Source organism: Labeo rohita, chromosome 3 (assembly GCF_022985175.1).
Source record: "Labeo rohita strain BAU-BD-2019 chromosome 3, IGBB_LRoh.1.0, whole genome shotgun sequence".
In the NCBI taxonomy this organism is placed as follows: Eukaryota; Metazoa; Chordata; class Actinopteri; order Cypriniformes; family Cyprinidae; genus Labeo; species Labeo rohita.
In genome coordinates, this window is record NC_066871.1 from 21,431,153 (window position 1) to 21,443,112 (window position 11,960).

Below are 11,960 nucleotides of genomic sequence, written 5' to 3' on the forward strand. Positions count from 1 at the left end.
AATAGCCTGAAAACACAAACAAGCTATTCAAATTGTAAAGAATAAATGGATTGTACACTACAAGTCAAAAGTGTTTTAACAGTAAGATTTTTACTTTTTTTTTTTTAAGAATTCTCTTCCGCTCACCAAGCCTGAATTGATTTGATCCAAAATACAGCAAAAGCAGTAATATTGTGATTTTTTTTTCTTTTTAAAAGAACTGTTTTCTATTTGGATATATTTTAATATTTAATTTATTCCTGTGATTTCAAACCTGGATGTTTAGCATCATTATTCCAGTCACATGATCCTTCAGAAATCATTGTAATATTCAGATTTGCTGCTCAAAACATTTATTTTTTTATTATTATTATTATTATTATTATTATTATTATTATTATTATGTTGAAAACAGCTGAGTAGAATTTTCAGAAGAACAGTATTTATCTGAAATAGAAAATAATAATAATAATAATAATAGTTTTTTTTAACACTGAAGATTGGAGTAATGATGCTGTAAATTTAGCTTTTAAATCACATGAATAAATGACATTTTAAAGTATATTCGAATAAAAAGCAGTTATTTTAAATAGTACAAATATTTTACAATTAGAAGATAAGTTAGGAAGTAAGTAAGTTTTCCAAAAGGTCCAAGACCTTTCATGTATTTTTAGGGAAGCCCCAACATATTATAAGTCTTTTTTTCTTTCTTTTTTTTTTTTTTTACATGTGTGTCATTCCTGGCAGTCAGTGTCTTTTGTGTCCCTAATAAAGATTTGCCTTAAAATTTTGTACAAATGTTAAAATTTCAGTCTAATATTTGTATTTGCTGCTCAAAAAACAAAAAAGAAAAGAAAAACGATACTCACTCCAAGCTTTCGAATGGTATAGTATATGTTACAAAAGCTTTTTTTTCAGATAAATGCTGATCTTTGGATCTTTCTATTCATCAAAAATCCTGAAAAATTGCTTAACTGTTTTAAATATTGATAATAATAATAATAATAATAATGCTTTATTTAACAAAAAAATAGTAATCAGCATATTAGAGAATTATTTCTGAAGGATCATGTGACACTGAAGACTGGAGCAATGATGCTGAAAATTTAGCTTTGATCATAGGAATAAATTACACTTTAAAATATTGGATCAAATAAATGCAGGCTTAGTGAGCAAAAGAGACTTATTTAAAAAAAAAAAAACATTACAGTTCTTTTGATTGGTAATGTAAATACATTTGTTACATGCCATAATAGGAAGTCTTCATCCCAGTGTGTCCTTGTGTTTTTTTCTTACCAAATGAAATGAGTATCAGTAACTTTACAAATCTTGATGTTTTTTTAAAGTGTGTAAATAATACAGTAAATCAGGATTTATTTGAAACAATAACTTATTCAGCCTCTACAGTGTGATACATGGAATAGGGAAAAATGCATCCCCTCCTGGCAACTTCACCTGCTCTATAAAGTTCCAGTTTAAAATTTGATTAACAGTTTTTTTTTCTTCCTCTAATTAATATTTTAGGTAGAGAGCGATTACTCTGGAGAGCCTCAAAACCCACTCAACTCCATTCATGTGTGTGTCAACAAGGCATGTGTTCTGCAAGTTGAGTTAACTGTAGTGTAGGCGGCACAGTATGAGGATATGTTGGAGCCAAGTTCCTGGACTCCTGGAGATAAACACGTTCACACAAAAAAACAAGAAGTCCGAAAAGTCTTTGTTGAACGCACTTTTACACCACATATTCTTTTGCGGTGTGTTTGCACTCTTGTATATGTTTTTTGTATTTTCTCAATTTTCCCAAAATGTATGTAAATTGTAAATTTGTCATCCTCACTACTAGCCCCATTTCCCTCCCTCTAAACTACACACACAGTGATTAAAGGCTAAATACCAGACTGAGTTTATGCATTTTAGATCTCAGACTGTGCCGAAAGCCCTGGTTGTGAGAAAAGCTTCATGCATTTATTCATAGGGAAGATGCTATGATCCAAGATGAGCAAACACATGCATAAAAGCAATGCTGAGAGCTCAGTTGAGTTCACTACTCAGCGCTGATGGCAGTCCAACACAAACACACAAAGGTCCTATGGGACACATCGACATTTCAGTATAAATTGCGCTGTCTTTCTGTTCATTCAACGTGAAACTAGTGAAGGCGTCCATGTACAGGCCCTGTCAGAGTTATGGACTGGTGGTATTGTGTAACTTGACAGCTTTGACGGGATACTCGCTGAGACATTCACTGTTGATTCGACTGAAGAAACGGTTCAGACTCTATTGAACAACAAGAAACCGCAGATTTGTACTGATTTAACAATCTCATTAGGTGAACTAGAGGATGATACAAGCCTTTAGGCACTGAAATGGTTTCTCTTTCCTGTAAATATTACTTCTCCACTGGGTTTAGTTAGATTTGGGCCTCACAAATCCAATTGCTTCCCTCATTAACCCAGATCGACCGGTGACGTGGTTCTGGGGCTCCCTGATGTCGTACCCCCTACGGCTTCCTGTACGCATCTCCAAGAGCACCTGCTGAGCGCCGTCTCTCATGTCATTAAACTATTTTAGAGATGCTCTCTACTGGTATTTTACATCTCTTCTGTTTTATCTTTGGCTCGATAGAAATGAGCCATATTTACTCTTTTGGTCTCATTATAGAGACTGGGAGTCCATTTGATGTTTTAGGGAGCTTTTGCTAATGAAAGGAATTGCTGTCTGGACTGAGCACCACTTCATTTTAGTTATGTGATGTTACCAACTGATATGTGAAGGCAGATCGATATCATCCTTCTTTCTCTTATAATTGCACATCTGGGTCTGCAGTCACGCGAGGGAAGTTTTTCATTACACCCCGAAGCAAAAATAACACATTTGTGAGTGTTACCTTCATCCTGAGCGAGTGGGAAAGAATGTCAATGTTTATATTTTTATATTCTCTTTAATGTGCTTGCTAATGCCATAGACGTGAAACTCTTTGAAACTGAAGAACGTATTTAGTGACATGCTGAGATTTGTTAGACACTTTTAACAGAACACTACAAGGACGATCTTTTCAGCATAACAGCAGTATATAGCTTTGAAAGAAATATTCTTATAATAATTCTCAAACCATGTGTTGAAAGATGAAAGATTTAATTTCTCTATATGTCTATCATTTCCATGCTAGGAACAAAATGGAAACTAGTGAAAAACGTATTATTTGTACTCTCCCTCAGACTTCTTTTTACTTTATTGTACAAGTTATGAAGTGAAGTCTACTGTAATGGCCTTCAAATAAGAATGAGTGTTTCAAAATAACTTTAATAGAAAGAGTGAGTGTACATGATGAAACCACGATCGATTCAGAACATTCAAAGAGTGTCAGTTAGGTAAGAGACCATGCTCACTAACTTTCAGTTGAATCTGGCAATACAGCGACAATATTTTTTTTGGCAATACTGCAGCAAATAAGGCTTGACATGGCAAAATAAATCTTAGTTGACAAGCTCAAATAGCTCAATTATACCAATATAAATGTCTAAAATAACTCCTGTCTGAATATGGTATGTCCATCTGAATTGGATGCATGTCATCTTACTGTTCTCACTATTAAGTTGCTTATTTGCATGCATATTACTAGCATATTGGCTGTTTATCAGTACTCATAAAGCACATATTAATATCTTATCTGCATGACCGTATCCTAGATTCATCAAAGGGTTATTGAATGAAAATAATTCTGTCATCAGTTACTCACCTTTCATGTTGTTCCAACCGTGTGAGACTTTCATTCATCTTCAGAACACGAATTAAGATATTTTTGATGCGAAAGCTTGTAGCGTCAACACTGATGTAAAATGTACTATTTTAAAGGAGAAGTTCACTTCCAGAACAAAACTTTACAGATAATTTATTCTCCCTCTTGTAATCCAAAATGTTCAAGTCTTTCTTTCTTCAGTCGTGAACAATTGTGTTTTTTAAAGAGAACATTTCAGTAATTATTTCCATATAGTGGACTTCAATGGTGCCTGCGAGTTTGAATTTCTAAAATGCAGTTTAAATGCAGCTTTAAAGGTCTCTAAACGATCCCAGTTGTGGAAGAGGGGTCCTATCTAGCGAAACAACTGGTTATTTTCTAAAAAAATTTTTTTAAAAATTGCAATTTGTATGCTTTTCAACCTAAAATGCTCGTCTTGTCTAGCTCTGCGATGTGTATGCGTACTCTGTGTAATCCGGGTCAATAAAGTTAGGGTATGTCGAAAAACGTCCATCTCATTTTCTCCTTTAACTTCAAAATTGTACTACATTGCTGAAGAAGTACCGACCAAGTGTTTACAAAGTGAACATGTAGAAAGGGGGTAAAACATTCTTTACCAAAAAGGTAAAACAGCAATGTAGGATGATTTTGAAGTTGGAAGAGAAAATGAGAAGGGAGTTTTTCGACATACCCTAATTGTATTGACCCAGAATACACAGAGTATGCATGTGCATCACAGAGTTAGACAACATGAGCATTTGAGATAAAAAAGTATATAAATTGTGATATTACTTAGAAAATAACTTATCTTTTCGCTAGATAAGACCCTTCTTCCTTGGCTGGGTTCGTTTAGAGCCATTTGAAGCTGCATTTAAACTGTATTTTGGAAGTTCAAATTCGCAGGCACCATAGAAGTCCACTATATGGAGAGAAATCCTGAAATGTTTTCCTCAAGAAAAATAATTTCTTCACGACTGAAGAAAGAAAGACATGAACATCTTGGATGACATGGGAGTGAGTAAATTATCAGGAAATTTTTGTTCTGGAAGTGAACTACTTTAACAGTGTCTTTACTACGTTTCTCGGTCTTGAACGGGTTTGGAATGACATAAGAATGAGTCATTAAAGAAGAAGTCCACTTCCAGAACAACAATTTACAAATAATGTACTCACCCTCTTGTCATCCAAGATGTTTATGTCTTTCCTTATTCAGTCGTAAAGAAATCATGTTTTTTGAGGAAAACATTTCAGGATTTTTCTCCATATAATGGACTGATATGGTGCCCCGAGTTTGAACTTCCAAAATGCAGTTTAAATGCTGCTTCAAAAAAAGTATTTAAATTGAATTTTTGAAATGAAAATAACAGATCGTTTCGCTAGGTAAGACCCTGACAAGGGGGTGAGTACATTATCTGTAAACTGTTGTTCTGAAAGTGGACTTCTCCTTTAATGACAGAATTTTAATTTTTGCGTGAACTATCCCTTTAATCCTACTCCATACCTAAATTTAACAACTACCTATAAGCAGCAAACTGGAAGTTTATTGAGGCAAAAGTCAAAGTTAATAGTGAGAATTGGTCCTAATTTTAAAGTGTGACCATACTAAACCTGTTGGCATGTGGAATCTTCACATTTTCTAGCGATAAATCAAAGCTGACGGCTGGTGAGGTGTTAAGATCAGAGCTCTGACCAATGAGGTCATCACTGTGCACAGTTGGTTGCAGGGGGATAATAGGTGCCGCGAACCAATCAGACATCAACTGATTAAGAGTAATGGAAGTGTCTTGAGCTGAGCCAGTGAGGAAAGGTCAACAGATAATACAGCCACACAATTACAAACCAATTGTTTCCTCCTCAAGGTGTGAGTATGTATTACAAAACATTTTGTATTTAAATAAATGCTGCTCTTTTGAATGTTCTCTTTATTAAAGTTTTTTATATATATATGTACTTTTACATTCAATTCAAAATAGACAGTACAGGCATTCATAATCTTACAAAAGATTTTTTATTTTTTCAAATAAATGCTGTTCTTTTCAGCGTTACATTTATCAAATTACCCCAAAAATTAGATAGATAGATAGATAGATAGATAGATAGATTATAATGATTTCTGAAGACTGGTGTAATGGCTAGTGAAAATACTACTCTTATGCTTTATTATCTTTATAATTTTTTTTTTATTTAATTTAATTTACAACTGAATAAATTATTTTGGTAAACTTAAGAGATATCTTTCAATCTTTAGAAAACATTTAACAATTTTTATTTAAGATTCATCTTAATGACTAAAATTCTTTTAAAAATGCCATTCACATTGTCATAATTGTCTTAAAATTTTTTTTTTTAAATGTCATTTTAAGGTTTTCTAACTCTTAAAAATAAAGATGCTTTAAAAGGGTCTTCACAGCGATGCCATAGAAGAACCATTTTTAGTTCCACAAAGAACCATTTAGTCAAAGGTTCACTTTTTTATTTTTTTAACTTTTTATAATCTGAAGAACCTTCTTTCGCCACAAAGAACTTTTTGTGAAACACAAAGGCTCTTCAGATCTTAAAGGTTCTTTATGGAACCATTTAGACAAAAAAAGGTTCTTCTATGGCATCGTGAAGCACCTTTATTTTGGTGAACAGTGTTATTTATGTAGATACGAGCTAAGTAAAGCTATGGACTCAATATCCTTTTATTTTAATATCATTATCACTTGTTATTATTGATATTACATTACATATCTTCACTTTTTTTTCTTCATCTTCGAGTTTTTCAACCACTTTGTTTCTCCAACCACCCACTTACCTGCCACTCTATCTAATATCACCACATGAAACTTTCTTTCTTTCTTTCTTCTTGTCTTCGGCCTTTTGGTCTCTTAGCAACATGAATCATTTCCTCTGAGGCTAGAGTGAAGTTGTCTCATTGCAAAATGCATGTAATTTACAGTTTGGATTTCTCTCTTTCAACTTCCATTTCAGTGCACGTGCAAATGGCTGTTGCTATTTTGGTTTCTGTTTATTTAGGGTGTTAAATTGAAATGAAACTTTTCGGAAACAAGGAACAACTTCAGAGTCGAAATGAACATATGTGAGTGCATGTGAGGAGTAGAAGTCTTTGGAACGGCATCAGAGACCCTCACCTTTCTCAGAGACTTCAGCGCACTGCGATACAATAACAGTCTTTCCATAAAAGCCACTAGCCTCTGCGGTTCTAAAGAAGGAGAAATCAATCAATCCTCGCTGCTCAAAGGTTGCTGCGCTCTGCAAATACTTGAGGCGCTGAGAGACAAGATACCTCGAGTGTTCTCTCAGTATGTGATACTGAGAGGCAGCAAATTAGGGGTGGTGACATTTAATTTGGCTCCTTTGGTGAAGCGTCTCGCAGCACTCATGAAGGATTGCAATTAGGGTAGATGAGCTGTTTTACATCTTGGCCTGTCATTCATTTCCAGGTCGTCCACAGGTCGCACAGCGGTATGCTGTACCTCACTAAAAGCCGAGGCAGCTGCAGAGCCTGTTATTACCATCCCTGACACGGTGAGGATTCAAAAAAAAAAAGAAAAAAAATCACATTAAAAATGTATCACTATTAATGAGAATGATATTTAGAGCGAGAGGTAAACATATTTCTGCCTTTGAATACATGTCTGCTTCTGCACCTGTTTCACCAAAAGTTTAACAAAACAAAAATATTGTGTGCAGAAATGCAGCGTAATGGCGTAATTGGCATAATTTGGCTCACAAAGAAAGATATCCAGGCTACACCTGCAAAGGTAGGTGGGAAATTAATATTAATGCAGACTCAATTTTCAAAGTGTTTTTTGAGGAGCTGCCTTAGAGAGGAACCCAAATAACCTTTGAGATAATTGTGAAGGAAAAATGAGCGCAGGAGCTGAGATTGACACTTTGAGGTAATGTCCTTTCAGGGCTCTGCATCCTGCATGTATTCCACTACACCTGCTTTAGCATAAATGTAAGAATTTATACTCAATTGGAGAGACTAATTGAGTTGCTGGCGTCTCTCCAGTGTTCAGGGAGTGAAATGATCAACAGCTGCTGTGTTTTTAAAGGCCTCCATGAAGCTTTTCTTCTTGTGGCATACCAACTCTTTCTTCTTCATTGACTGTTTTGCTGCAGTCGCACACTTATCCAGAACAGGACCACTAAATGACCTTGATTTTGCGCACTGTTTTGGAGAAGTGAGGATGCGTGATGCTCTGGCATCTAGACCAATGAATGAGGCCGTGTTCCGGACTGACAGTATTTCGATACTTCCCTCATGTAAAACATCCATCTATTTATTTTCCATACTGATTTTGACCCTCTGGAGGGTCATGGAGGGCTGGAGTCTATCCCACCATCTCAGGCCACCCTGAAAGAAGGATATGCAAACACCACATAGAAAGGCTTCCTGGCTTAGCCACTGTCACCTTGCTGTAAGGTGACAGTGCTCCCCACTGAGCCACTCACCTACTGTAACTGCCATCATGAAAAACAATTACTGGCGTAATGTCTATTTTAAAATTATCATGCACTTTGAATTGACATAAGCTTTCATCCTGACCGTGACAACCACTGAGATGTTCTAGCAAAACTGACAGTCTGACTGCAATCTGAACATTGTAATTATATATCATGTCTGTCTTTCTTCAGTTGAAAAATTTGGCGAATCAGTTGGTCTTTTTTTTTTTGAATCTAACTGATATACTTCTTAACCACAAATGCTTGTCTTGCACTAGCTCGACTTCGAGTATTATGTAGTCATGTTGGAAAGGTCACATGTGACATAGGCGGAAGTACCGACCCATTGTTTACAAAGCGAACATGCAAAGAAAGTCAAACGCCCTTTACAAAAAAGGTAAAACAATGACGTTGTACGATTTTGAAGTTGGAGGAGAAAATCAGATGGAGTTTCCTACTCTACCCTTTTAAAGTACACAGCTGTGTTAGTTTACTTATTTAAAATTATTTTACATTTTTTTTACCAATGAAAACGAGATGATGACAAAACAAAAAATTGTTTTGAATGTCAAAAACTATGACAAAAATCTATTGATATTTACATCAACCAATTAAATCAAGACCAAAATGTTATGGAGGGATGATTTGGGAAGAGATGAAGAGTTCAGATAAAAAAACCCAGCTAAAAGCCATCTCGGTCAAAAATGAGATAGTGATAATGAGTGAATGCTTCTGACACATATTATACGTCCATCAAATACTTTTACTTCAAACTCGATAAATTCCAGCCTCAGCCCAATTAGAAGTACCACTACTTACGTAGAAACCTACACAAAGTAGCCAGAAAGAAATGATCATTTTAAAGAAATACGTCAGATGAATTTAGAGGCTTTTGCATCTGAACTCTTCAGATTCTTTCAGAAAAATTCCGCTGCATGGTTAGGAGGTTAGATGCATACATTTGAAATGTATCATAGCCTTTTGATCTATCCGGTGGGATACACTTAGTTAGCATACATTTACTACATGTCTCATAAAACGTTCAAAAATGTCAGTATCTGAGAGTAAGAGAAGAGCAGACATATGGATAAATTTGACAACGCAAAAGAGAACTCAGTTTGGTCTGGTTTTGTGAGAACACACCAAAGCAGCACTCAAGTACACTTTCGTGTCTCACGAATGGAGAAATACACACAATAAGATGTTGAATTGTCAGTTTTGACGAGTATTCACGTAAACACAGTCGATAACTTCTTAAGTGAACGTATGCATTGAACATTGCATCCGTGCATTGTGTTTTAAAGGGACAACAACCTAATTTAGTTGCTATTGTCTGATACTGATGTTAATCAAGCAACAAAAGAAAGTCAGAAAATCACTCCTGACTGAATCACGTATTAACCATAATAAAGATTAATCTACATGTATTTATATAAATAAATAAGTCTGCTTGAAAGAATGAAGAATGTGGTAAACAAGTAGTTATAAAGAATGCATAATTTGCCTATAATCACTGGTATTTGATTGAAAAGAAGACCATGTTCTTGTTCTTTATGAGAAGTGGTCAGAGATGGCAAAAGTACACACATTCTTCACGTAAGTAGAAGTACAGATACTCATGTTTAAAAATATGCTGGTAAAAGAACAAGTACTGACTATACTTATTTACTCAAGTTAAAGTAAAGAAGTATGGGCTCAGACATGTACTTAAGTAAAAATACCCATTACTACTACCTGTTTTAGTGTCACGCTGGTATCTGGACCTCACGTCATATTGACGCTTTAATACAAAATAATGTATATTTAAAATTTTGTTAGCTAATGAATGCGTCAAGGCTGAACAACCACCATGTAGAACAGGGCCGGACTAGGACAAAATTTCAGGCTGGGAGATCTCGCACTCACCCAGGCCATCCCATACACACACAACAAATTCTGAAACCATGGACAAGCCTATTTTTTGTGTGGCCATCACATTTAACAAAAGGTTTAAAACCACTGGCTGGGGCTGTGCAAAATAATTAAAGGTTCTCTCTTGAACTGCACCTTCACTTCCATTTTTCCTTTTCAGTTTCTTTATTTTCCATGATATCTCTCTGCATCTCACTTTGTGTGTGTTTACTTTTTTCACTAATTTTCTTGTACCTGTCCCTTTTCCCATCAGCCATCTACTGCTATGAACATAACTGTCTCCGCCTTCTTGCAAAACAATCACCTCATTGTATTTGGTTTGCAATAACATAATTTATTTTAGATCAATTTAAAGGATCGCATTATGACCATGTGTTGTTTTATCTTAAAATTACCTAAATACTATAGATTTAATAAAACTATATTTTCTAAATTGCCTAAATGTCAAAATTAGTACAGTAATACTTACATCATGGCAATATCTTTACAGAAAAAAAAATATAATACTGAACATGCTATTGCATTATCAGTCATATTTTTCTCTTACCAATATGAACCATGTTTTGTTGTTGTTGTTTGTTTGTTTGTTTGTTTGTTTTTTGGCAGATTAATTTACAAAAATAACTACTACAATTTTAATTGTTAGTTTATGGTTAGTGTAGCAAAACCATGGTTAATTTCTGTTAGTATGGTTTAATTATAGTAACAATGGTTTTTAATTGTTGTAAAGGTTGTGTTGTTATCTGCCCTAGCTCCCTCTAAACGTCTCATAACATTTGTTTACTAAATTACTACTGTAACTTTACAGTAGATAATAATGATGTCCTTTAGAGTATTATGAGTGATGATAGTAATTAATTTAATTTAGTTTACAGTAGCTATTATTAATCCTTTGGCTACTGAGTTGCTAGCACTTAACTAAGTAAACAAAGACAAAACTATAGTAGCCTATTTACAGATGAAACTAACCTGAACTTGAAGTCCTGAATAGGGGTGCGTTTCCCAAAAGCATCGTTAGCTAACTATGGTGGTTAGGTCCATTGAACTCTATTAGTAACGAGGGAACTTGCGACCATAGTTGATTTTGGGAAACGCAGCCCAGGTCAGTAGTTTTGCCTCTCTGCCCTGGTGAAAAAACCAGCATATGCTGGTAGGTATGTTTTGATGCTGGTTTAAGCTGGTCCTTTGCTGGTTTATGCTGGTCCTTAGCTGGTTTATGATATTTAGTCAACTAAAACTAAATGGCATTTTAGTCAAAAGACAATGACTAAGACTAAATACATTTTTTTGCTGTTAAAATTAACACTGGTACACAGATGAAGAACTAACCACGTGTGACCTTTTGTCGTAGACGTGCATCACAGAGCTAGTGCAAAACAACCACAAAGTATATAATTTTTTTTTTTTTTTAATAAGATCACAGATTTTCTAGATAAGACTCTTATTCCTTTGCTGGGATCATGTAGAGCCTTTTGAAGCTGCATTGAAACAGTTAAAATTTGGACCTTCAACCCACTGATTTCCATTGAAGTCCACTATATGGAGAAAAATCCTGGAATGTTTTCCTCAAAAACCTTCATTTCTTTTTGACTAAAGAAAGAAAGATGAACATCTGGAAGACATGGGGGTGAGTAAGTTATCAGGAAATTTTTATTCTGGAAGTGAATCCTTTAAAGCAGATTTGAATGTGTTTAGACTGCTTGCTGCAGCTCAATGTGCTGTCTATGAAGTCTTTAACTAGAGAGATATTGAGTATACACAAATAATACAAATGAAATAAAAATATAAAATGTTACATAATAGAAGGGGCACATGTTAAGTGTGGGCCATTTGTGTCAAGTTTTGGCATTACTGACCCTGCCGAGAGATGCTGTTA